Source organism: Carassius gibelio, chromosome A1, assembly GCF_023724105.1.
Source record: "Carassius gibelio isolate Cgi1373 ecotype wild population from Czech Republic chromosome A1, carGib1.2-hapl.c, whole genome shotgun sequence".
NCBI classification, from domain to species: domain Eukaryota; kingdom Metazoa; phylum Chordata; class Actinopteri; order Cypriniformes; family Cyprinidae; genus Carassius; species Carassius gibelio.
This window is the reverse complement of record NC_068371.1, coordinates 14,376,698-14,388,023: the sequence shown is the minus strand read 5'-3', so window position 1 is coordinate 14,388,023 and position 11,326 is coordinate 14,376,698. Positions and strand designations below refer to the sequence as shown.

The window sequence follows — 11,326 nt, the reverse complement described above, 5'->3', positions numbered from 1 at the left end:
GTTTCCACGGCAACAAGCAGACCCTTGCCCTTCCCAGGGCTCCTGACATTCATTTGGACTAAACCACTTCAGACTGTAAATAGGGGGGAATTAACACAACTGACATGACAAGTCTTAAGACTAGATTCCATAGACTACAAATTAACAGATGCGTTTTAGATTCCTTGAGATCTATAAATGCAAAAGTAGGCATATAGGATACATTTAAGGTATATTTTCGCTTTAAAGTAGTAACCTACCCCCGTATCCAAGTCACATGACTTGGTCCCTTCTCCCACGAGCTGTCAGAGCAGCAGCTTGTTGCACGACCAGCTTCTTGGTAAACTAACTTGAGTTCGGCGTTAAAATCCAAACCAGTTGCCTGACAAACCGCATTCGCGTGGACAGAGGAGAATGCTCGCTTCAGTTAAAAAATAAGTCTTATTGCCCCTGATCTAACGAGTCATTTACCGCAGTTTCCATCGAGCTCTTTTGCCGTCTGCGTGATTTGTGGTCAAGAAAAAGCACAGTAACGGCAGGTCATTGTAACCAGGTAAGCAGCAGGTTCAATTCAAGCGTTTTTAAGGTGTTGACAGTGTAGTGGGAGCGATATTTGTAAAGCGCGGGTTGTTTATTATCGACAGGGTGTGAAATGTCAAAATAATATTTGTCATTGCAGAGAGAGCGTGTTTAGCCAGCGTTGGGTTTGTCGCTCAGTGATGTCGACACGGCTTTAGGAAGTGTTTCCAGGCGAGAAATAATAAATCTTTCTTAAAAATAAAACTACGATCGAGCGCAAGAAGTTTGCGTGAAATACCCACGAGCTAAAACGGGAACGCTCGCGTGCTGGACCGTCGGAAAATCACCGTGACATTGAATTTGTCAAAATCAATGAAAAATACGCGCTGACTGCTCATTCTTCAGGATTACTTTAGTTCACAGCAGTTACCTTTCCCCCTGTGTCTTTGCTCCGTTACTTCGTGATGGGAATTCATTCGAATATCGTCCGCCGAATTCTAACACGATTAGTAACGTTTAAATGGAATTGTTCCGAATATAATGACTTGAAGTACGTTAGTTAAAAGTGGTTCCTTAATGTAAAACCGAATATAAACGATGGCTTAGACACTGCATTCGTTAAAATTGCTAAAAAGAAAAAAATCTACGTTGACCGCCCATAGTCCATGCTTGTTTAACGTTAGTTGTTTAAATTAATATCGCGTCATAGTTCATTGGATATTTTTTTCGAATTTATCGCGTCAAATTCCGTGAGATCAGAAATAATTGGTTCGATATTTATTTCAAAATAATGACTTTTAAGTCATTATTAAGAGGGTTTCCCCCGTGCTTTATCGCACACAGACATAGAAGAGAGAGTATGGATGATGATAATAATATAAAATGATTTGAGTTTAGCACTTTAAGATATTCGTTACTAAAGACTTCACGTGCCCAAGTTGATATGGACTTTTCCCCTCACGTCATTGTTGCGAATGACAAAATAATTATATTGAACAAATCACGTCAGTTTATCACTGGATCATTTCTGTCTAAAAAAACAGTACGACTAGTGTCTTTTAAATGTACAGACCGACACAGCCTACTGTTCACCCGTTGAAGACTAGTCCCGTCATGAAACCGCTCCCAAATCCCTCGCCACACCCCGCGCGCGCACTGAGCACGTGAGAGCCCAACAACTAGTGGATTGTCACCATCATCATCATTACTAACACGGAACTACCAGAACGTCTCCATTATATACGCAGCTGTCTATGCTATAGCGCTAATTGCTTATAGGTCATGGTACAGTAATAGTACTGGATATGAATACCATGCCTGTTTAATATGTATCATGGTCATTTGATCACTTAACATGTAGCTCCAGATAGTATAGCATCATATTATCCTAGTGTTAAAAACATATGGCCATGGTATACGTTGAAATAACATTGTATTATCATGCTACCATGTCCAAACAAATAGTTTTAGTTAGCTGAGATATGCAGATGAAAGGTGAGTTGCCTGAGAAAGTGCTGAGCGACATAATATAGAAGAGGATATATGCTAAGATGCTTTTCTAAATCTCAATAAGCATAATGCAAGTATGACCCAAATAGTAATCTAATTCCATGATCTCATTTTTATTTGCCCTCACAGCAGGTACTGCACCTTTCTGGTTGTTTTAGTAAATTAAGCCTCTGTCTGCAAGTCTGCACATCCTTGTAGTTCAGTGTAGGATAATGATTCTTGTTTAGTGAGGATGTCTAATGGGGGTAATTAGTTACCTTTGGGTTTTGGAAGGCAGCATTATTTAGTTTTGCATCATAGTTTAATGAATAGTTTACTGTAGACATCAAGATGTTGTGTAAAAATGAAAATATTAATTATAAGTGAACTAAGTATGGCATTTTAAGTGGTATTTTAAGTAGCTAAGTTATGCAAAATTATTCAGTGTCTCTCTCACATTACAACAAGTTTATTAGGCCTAATGGTTATGGCTAAAATTGAATGATATTTATATTGCAAGCAATGCTATTAAAAAGTATGTCCTGAAACTACTGTATGTTTGTTTATTTGGTACTATATGCATGCTGTTATAGGCCAGGGTTAAACTGAAACACTCAGAAGATTCCAATCTAGAATTTTGTAAGTAGCCTAAATGTAGTGGAGGTTAAATGCAGATATGTTAGCATCAGGCTTCATTAATTCATTTAAGTGGATGTTGGTTCATCTCTCTAAAACCTTTCAAATAGCCTATCATTATCTTGACAGATCGGTATGCTGCTAGGTATTGGTGCTCCGATTGATACCGATCAAAATCGGCTGATAATTGCTTTGGCATGATTGATCGGCGGTCTCTAAAGAGGCTGATGTCATAAAAGCGATCTCAAGCTGGTGATGCGCCTGCCGTGAGAGGTTTGGCTTGACATGCAGCTGCAACGTCCCACTCTCTGTCTGGCGTGGGTGAAATAATTATAATGCTTTAGGTGAGGTACAATACATATTTCTTCAGTTGTTTAAATAAAAGGGGGGGTGAAATGCTATTTCATGCATACTGAGTTTTTTACACTGTTAAAGAGTTGGATTCCCATGCTAAACATGGACAAAGTTTCAAAAATTAAGTTGTACATTTGAAGGAGTATTTCTGTTCCAAAAATACTCCTTCCGGTTTGTCACAAGTTTCGGAAAGTTTTTTTCGAGTATGGCTCTGTGTGACGTTAGATGGAGCAGAATTTCCTTATATGGGTCCTGAGGGCACGTCTGCCGGAAGAGCGCACGCTCCAGTATAGCAAAGCACTGAGAGCACAACAGACTTCACTGATCAGAGCGAGAGTGTCGTGAAATGTCACAAAAGAAGTGTGTTTTTGGTTGCCAGGGCAAGACAACCCTGCACAGATTACCAAAAGAGAAACAGCATTAAGGGACCAGTGGATGGAGTTTATTTTTACAGAGCATCAACGGAGTTGTGCAAGTGTTTGTGTTTGTTCCCCTGCATTTCGAAGATGCTTGTTTTACAAACAAGGTCCAGTTTGCCGCTTATTTCTTAAGGATAATGCAGTCCCAACGAAAAAGGGTCACGATCGTATGTTGGAACCGCAGGCGGTGAGTAAAACTGCTTCAAATATCTCTGTGTTATTAACTTAGCTATCGGTGCATAAGCACATCAAGAGAACAACATGCGATGTTGTCATCAAACTGGACTTTCCACATGTACAGCTTAAAAAAAAAACTGGTGGAACTTAGTCATTTTCCAAAACCGCTAAGCAAATATATACAGTTTCAGTACATACCACATAGAGACGTTGTTGCTGATGCTGCTCTTGTTAAATTTCAGCCTCTGGATCTGATTCTGGATCATAAATATACGCTGAATCTGACTGTTAGCCATGGTTTGTTTTGGTTGGTTTTGTCCTCACGGTAATGTCACAGCTTCCAAGGGCTCTCAACGCAAAAGCCTACTGGCGCTCGTGATTCTTTAGCTCCGCCCACACGTCACGCCTCCAGCCGGTCGTGTTTTTCCGGGAAAAATCGGTACAGACTATCTTTCTCTTATGAATATAATAAAACTAAAGACTTTTTGGAGTTATGAAGGATGCAGTACTACTCTATAGGTACTCAAGATTAACAGGATATTGAGTGAAAACGAGCATTTCACCCCCCCTTTAAGTTAAACTCAAGTTTATTTGTATAGTGCTTTTTATGATACAAAGCATTGTAAAGCAACTTTACAGAAAATTCAGTTTCTATAGTATTTAGTATTAACTTATAAAGTGGTGACTGTCTGATTATCTGCATATGTCATAATCAGAAATTTTCTGATTTTTTTTAAATTAAAGACAGTCGAACAGATGATGAACACTATTAACAGCAATTATCATAATACAATCACACCTGTAGCAAAATTTGGTAGTTCTGTATGTTGTTTCAGGGTTAGCATCATCTGGGGTCCTCTGAGGATCAGCATCATCTCTTCTCAGGTGTTGTGGATCCTGACTGAAGCTTGTGTAATCCTAGTTCCAGAGAAACAAATAGAAAAATAATTAGCATAGCTGCTGTTCCAACCAAGTAAAATTAATTCGTTTAACCCAAGCTAAAGAATAACAATGCACATTTGTCCAGCATTTTATGACCTAGGTTAGCATGATGGATTTTAGCGTGGTAGAAGACTATTTAGGTATGCAGGATCTAAACCATTAAGGGCCATTAAAGGCAAGTAATAATATTTTGTAACTGATATGGAACTTAATAGGTAGCCAGTGTAGAGACTGTAGAATTGGGGTAATATGATCATATTTTCTTGTCCTGGTAAGGAGTCTAGCCTCTGCATTTTGGACTACCTGTAGCTTGTTTATTGAAGAAGCAGGACAACCACCTAGAAGTGCATTACAATAGTCCAGTCCAGAGGTCATGAATGCATGAACTAGCTTTTCTGAATCAGAAACAGATAACATGTTTCGTAGATTGGCAATGTTTCTAAGATGGAAGAATGTTTTTTTGTAATATGGAAATATCGTTTTCAAAAGACAAGTTGTTGTCTAATATAACACCCAGATGTTTGGCTGTAAAGGAAGTAACAGTACATCCATCTAGTTGCAAAAAGGGCTTGCCGCGATAGATAGTGTTGACGGTGATACCGGTGTTAAGCCGCAACACTGGGCAAGTCACTTGCCCACCGCGCCACTGACCCCCACCGCGTTTTTTTTATTTTTTTATAGTAATAAAAATCATTTCGTTCAGTAAAAGAACAGAGACTACAATTAAAAACTTAACGTGGCTGCTCAATGCAGTGTGCCGAGCGATAGTTGCATCACAGATCAGATTTCATTTCTCCAGTGAGGAGAGTGAAGAGAGCTGACTGACAAGACAAGTGAGGTAAGACAGACGAGATGATGCCGGATGATTTAGTTTTGAAACTAAATTCAAAAGGTCCTGTTTGGAAAAGCCTGTTGACTTTTGCCATTTATCTAAGATGAGTTTGGATTTTTGGATATTTGTTTCTTATTTAATTGTTTCCATATTGTTTGCTGATTTTTACTTTATTTAAACATGTTTTTTTATTTATTTTAAGGTGTATGCCATGCCTCCAAGCTTTCTTACTCATTGTTTTTATAAATGTTCTATGTTTCTATGTCTATGTTATTTATTTGGTTATATACTATACATGTATATTTAGCCTATTTCCAGTTTTGTATACATTAAGTTATTTGTTATTTTATATTAGGCATAGCCTGCCCTATAGCATGGTGTATTTTTATTTTTATATATTTGTTTTGTTAATAAATGTTTTATAAATAGGCTGAAGTGATTTTGACATTTTATTTTGTTATTGTATTCAAGCAATTGACGCGGAACTGCTCATGGCACTTTTAAGCTATTTAAAAACGAGGAAAAGAGGGAAAATTCAAACAAACTAAAATCGAACAATTGCTTTACTCCGAAATGGTACTATTTGAAAGTGAAAACAAAATGTGCATGCTGCTTTTACAAGCTATTTAAAAGCAAAGGAAAGCGAGGAAAAGAGGGAACGCCCCGCCCCCGCAGTGATAACCTGCCGGTGTTGTCACACATTGATTAACCGGTGGGAAAATTTCCTCACCGTAGTTGCACCCTAGTTGCAAACTGTAATCTACGAGATTCTGTGTACTGTTTTTTGGTCCAATAAGTAATATCCCTGTCTTATCCGTATTTACTAGGAGAAAATTATTGGTCATTCAACCGTTTACATTTTTAACACACTCTGTTAGCTTAGATAATCTTGAAGTTTCATCTGGTCTCGTTGAGATATATAGTTGAGTATCATCAGCATAACAGTGTACACTAATCCCATATTTTCTAATAATATTACCAAGGGGAAACATGTATATTGAAAATAGCAGAGGACCTAGGACAGATCCTTGTGGCACTCCATATTTTACTGGTGATAAATGAGATGACTCCCCATTTAAATAAACAAAGTGGTAGCGATCGGACAGGTAGGATCTACACCATCTTAGAGCCTGCCCTTGAATACCTGTATAGGTTTCTAATCTATCTATGAGTATGTCATGATCTATGGTGTCGAACCCAGCACTAAGATCAAGTAAAACTAGCAATGAGATGCAGCCTTGATCTGATGCAATAAGCAAGTCATTTGTCATTTTAACAATTTCTGTGTTATTGTGGGGCCATAGCAGCGAGGTGCATGTGGATTTATTATTTGGCCAAATCAAATGGCATTCAACCTCGATTCTATATGTCACCTAGAGTTGACTTTCAGGGTTATCAGGGTTAGTTGGCAGCTGCATTGAGTACGAGTGTGTGTCTCGCCTCATTGATGTTCAAGCAGTGTTTTGTTTTAACATTGTTTGTCGCTGCTTTTGTAAAAGTACTTTGGCTGTCACATAATTGCAGTGTGCCTTTGGGAACGTGAGCCCCTAAATGCAGGAGGAGACTACAGCTGTTCTATTGATTGGGATGGAAACATTGTGAAGCGGAATCTGACTCATCACTTCTACCCCACTGCATCATCCCTCACGTGATGCCAAGAGTCTCCCTGACATGAAGGTAGGGGAGGGGAGGATGTGTCCTCATCGCCCTATGGTGACGATGCTCATTGTCATAGCGATGGGTTGCCAGGGGATGCAGAGACCTTGGAGGCAGGCAGAGCTACTGTGTTTGACGGAGCTGTTAGACGTGAGAGAATTTAAAGTCTTTATACTATGTCACTACACAAACACTGCCTTGAGGGCAGATATGCTTTGAAACCATCTTTAAAGAATAGTTCACTCATAAATGAAGATTTTGTTATCATTTACTGAGCCCTCTAGCATCCTAAAATTTGTTGTCATTTGCATTCTTCTGTGAAACACAAAAGAAGACAGTAGGCAAAAAGTTGCAGTTCTTTTCCATACAGAAAAAAAATCATTTAAATGTAGTTAAAACGTTGATAATTGTATTTTTTAAAAAGGATGTCTATATAATTTTTTATAAATTTTTACATAAATAACTATTAAATAACTATTATTTCTGTTTTAATATATTAAGTAAAAGAGTTAGTTCACCCAAAAATGAAGATTAACCTGTGTTTTTCTCACCCTCAAAGCATATAGGTGTGTGACTTTCTTATTTCAGATGAAAACACAGGCTAATTATAATTTTTGTGTGAACTAACCTTTTAAGCTACATTAAGTTGGCAACTAACTGATATAAAAAATATATTTGTATTTCATGTTAGTAAACATTTAGAGTAATTATTTTTTTTAATGGTTTTAATCTTAGGTTAACTTTTAGTTAGCCATGGTCTGTCAGTTTTTATATTTTTCTGGCAACACGTTGATTTTATGATTCTTTCATTGTGTTTCTGTCCTTTTTTGAGCTTGACTGTGTGCATTAAGATTAACGTCTTATTTTTCATTCTACAGAAAAAGAAAAACATCACAGGGTTGGAGCAAAGTAGCACATTTGTGCACATTGCTGTTAAAATTTGGGGAATACCATTAAGTTCAGCATTCAGGTGCCTGTCACCGGAATCTCTGAGGTCAGCTTGGCAGTTTGGGGAAACTTTGCTAACAACAGAGCCTCAGAGAGAGAATGCAGGATGCTATTGGCTAGATTGCGGATGGGCGGCCTCTTGCCGGAGGCAGTCTGGCAGGAAGGGGTTGGTTGCAGGAGAGGAGGGGAGGGGTCTGGGAAGAGCTGGAAATGTTTCAGCCGGATAGTTGAGCAGCAAGCAGACACACTGGTGCTTTCGCTGCTGCTGCTGTTGCTGTTGCTGAGAAAAAAAAATCCCTGTCTCGGCATGGGCCATCAGCTCACGGCTTCACACAGGGAATGACAACGGTTCATGTGGTTGTAATATACCGGGAGAGCGTGAAGTGAAGGAGCCCGATTGCCACACCAGGTGAGCAGGAGAGTGAGTGAGACGTGAAGAGGAAGGAGGCTTCGTTATTTCAGCAAGGTGGGAGGTTTAAGGGACATTTTATCTTTTAAAGTTCAATCTGTTTTTCCCAACATGAGAAATTTTGCTGCAATATGCTGCATGCGGGCAGGGGTGTGGAAAGAGAGGGAGGGAAATCTGAGAGGAGGTGTGGAGTTGTGTCAGTAAGTTACTCCGTCTTTAACCCATGTGTATCCCGAATCCCAAGTCTTTCTGGTTTCTTTCCTTTGGAACATCTGTATAGTAGTTTCAGTTTTAATATATAGGCCTAATACTTATATTTATGTAGTTAGAATGTCTGATTTGTGTGAATTTGTTCTCAAGCCAAAGCCATATTTATGCATTTACAAATATTTTTTTGTTTTCTGCAATTTAAATGATTACAAGGAAATTATTATAAGCCTGTCCGAATGTAATGGTTCAGCCCGATTATCAAGGGCTTTATGCAAATTTAATGAATGCCAGAATCTTTTATGTTGGCCTGATCAGACATACAGTCCAGACTTTAAAAGAGCAGGACTTGCGCCATGGCAGGAAAAGGCTGCATTTGTGTCGAACATTTGGCAAATGTTTTTGGAGGAAGAGCGTGTTTTTATAAAGAGAGAGACTGACTCTGCCCTTCCTGTTAAAAAAAGCATGAAAACAGTCCACTGACTCTTTATTAGCCAAGGCCTTGAGAGCAACAGCGCCTCTTTGAATCGATCCGAAACCCGTTAAGACAGACTTGGAAAAGTAATAAGCTTGATCATTTTAAGGCTTCACAACTGCCAGGGGTGTTTCATGAACAAATTTATTACTATCTTACTATTTTAGTAGGGGTGGCGTATTGCGCACTTGTAAAGAAAACCGAGACTTTGTGCCAACATCTTCATGTCAAGGTGAAAGTTTGTTTTAGCAGCGAGTGAGTTTTTAAACTCAAGCTCATGTTGTGTTTTCGTAACTCTGGTAAGATTTTATCCTCCATTACCAGCCTTCAAAGGTAAGTTAGTGTGTTGTAATTCCCTTTTTCCTTAGGCAAGATAGTTTCTGAAAACACTGTGCAAATGTCTGTCAGTCACTAAGTAGATCAGATCTATGCCTAAATGATCTTCTTAATTAAATTTACACATCAGTTTCGCACAGCCTGAGGATATGAATGTGGTAGCAGCCAGGCATGGCTGCCATCCATGACACTATAAATAACTAGAGACGATGATCTGGGGGGATAAATGCAGCCTTGGTGTTATGAAGATAATAACTTGGGTCACAGAGATTCAGTTTTACATTAAGGCTATTATCATATGACACACCTGTTTTGCTGACTATATTGAATTGGGGATGCAGCCCTTTCCAAACTGCATGTGTAGCTATACTGTCTGATTCCTTTGTACGAGTTGATACTGTATCAAGCCTTGCACAGTTGTGGATTGTTTTAAATATGAATTTTTGTTTTTAATTACATTGTTTCCATAATCGCTTTATATTTTAGCTGAATGGAATGATGGCAGTGCATGAACTAATTACTGAAACGTATGACTTTACTGGATGCTTACAATCATTCAGCTCTTGAATATGAAGATATTAAGCTCTTTTAAGTTGCATGATTAAAAATAGCTGGTTGCAGTTATCTAAAATATTTGTTCAGGTCCAGCTGTAGAGAATGTTTTCCTAGATTTGTTCTTGTGCTACAAACAGAATGAAGCAGTTACTTCTAAAACCGCTATTGCTTTGACTTTGTCCTTGGCTTCTATGATATGATCATGGAATTGTACAAAATAATCAGCAATTAAAAGCATGTTTTTTCTAACCAGTTAAGTGTAGATGTTACCGTTCAGCCAATTTCATTGTCAAGAAAAGTTTTTTTGACTTCTTGGATTCACTTCAGAGTTTAGAGAAATGGATGGATCCAGTCTGTACCTACAATTATGGCTTTCTCAATTCCACGATTAAATCTGAGTACTCCATAAAAAAATATATATATTTTGCCCGTGTTAAGTAATCGGCAAAATGCTGGAAGAGGCACATTCCACTGACAAGAATCCATGAAAATCATTATTAGACTGTCATACAAGGCTGCGTGATATATTCAACTTAATAAAAGAATCATAATAAAGCATAATGCTATTGTGAATTAACATGGTATGATTCAATTAAATTTATGAAATGTCTGTTTAATATGTGCACTTGAATTTATGTAGGTTACGTGAAGTGGTCAACCGTTATGTGTTTTTTGACAGCCGATGCCGATATCTTGGAAAGCAGGGGGGGTGATAGCCGATATGATTTTATTTTTATTAATATTTAAGAAATTTGAAATAATTTGACAATGGATTAAAAAATAAATGTTTAAAAGAAACATGCCTATAATTTAGGTGATAAATATTTAATAAAAAAATAAATAAACGCAGTAACCTAGAGGGTACTCAGTATTCTGGGAAGTTTTTGTGCAGTGGGAATCATATTTTTCAAATAAAGCCTGGGTAACCGTCATTTTATGTACAGCAGACAGTGAAAATGACTTTAACGTGACAGTGGGCAACTGCATAAAGTGCTGCACGAGTTTAAAGTTTAAAGCATTCAATTCACATGGACCGACTGTCACACAAATGATCATGCTGGATAAAAATGAACACTTAGAAAGATCTCACAGCTGGATTCGACTAAGTTTGCAAGGTTTGTGAAATATTCATTAGTCTTTCAAAGATTTTTTTTTAACTGTATAAATGTGTATTTGTTTAATGCTGATGGCAAATGAGAAAGTATTATACAGGTGCTGGTCATATAATTAGAATATCATCAAAAAGTTGATTTCACTAATTCCTTTCAAATTGAAACTTGTATATTATATTCATTCATTACACACAGACTGATATATTTCAAATGTTTATTTCTTTTAATTTTGATGTTTATAACACAACTAAGGAAAATCCCAGAAAATTAGAATATTGTGAA

General features: G+C 37.7%; 1 protein-coding gene across 22 annotated transcripts in view; it reads left to right on the top strand.

Annotated features, from left to right (window-relative positions):
- Window positions 1-266: 266 nt before the first annotated feature.
- The window catches only part of LOC128011112 (muscleblind-like protein 2a), an 82,579-nt gene continuing 71,519 nt past the window's right edge, over window positions 267-11,326 (top strand). For 14 of the 22 annotated variants that reach the window (XM_052594883.1, XM_052594189.1, XM_052594277.1 and 11 more), the window contains exon 1: window positions 285-532. The gene's annotated coding sequence lies outside the window, so the exon portion shown is untranslated. Of the gene's footprint in view, window positions 533-8,151; window positions 8,417-11,326 lie in introns of those variants that run through there. The other 8 variants (XM_052594796.1, XM_052593835.1, XM_052594717.1 and 5 more) reach the window with 6 other exon arrangements.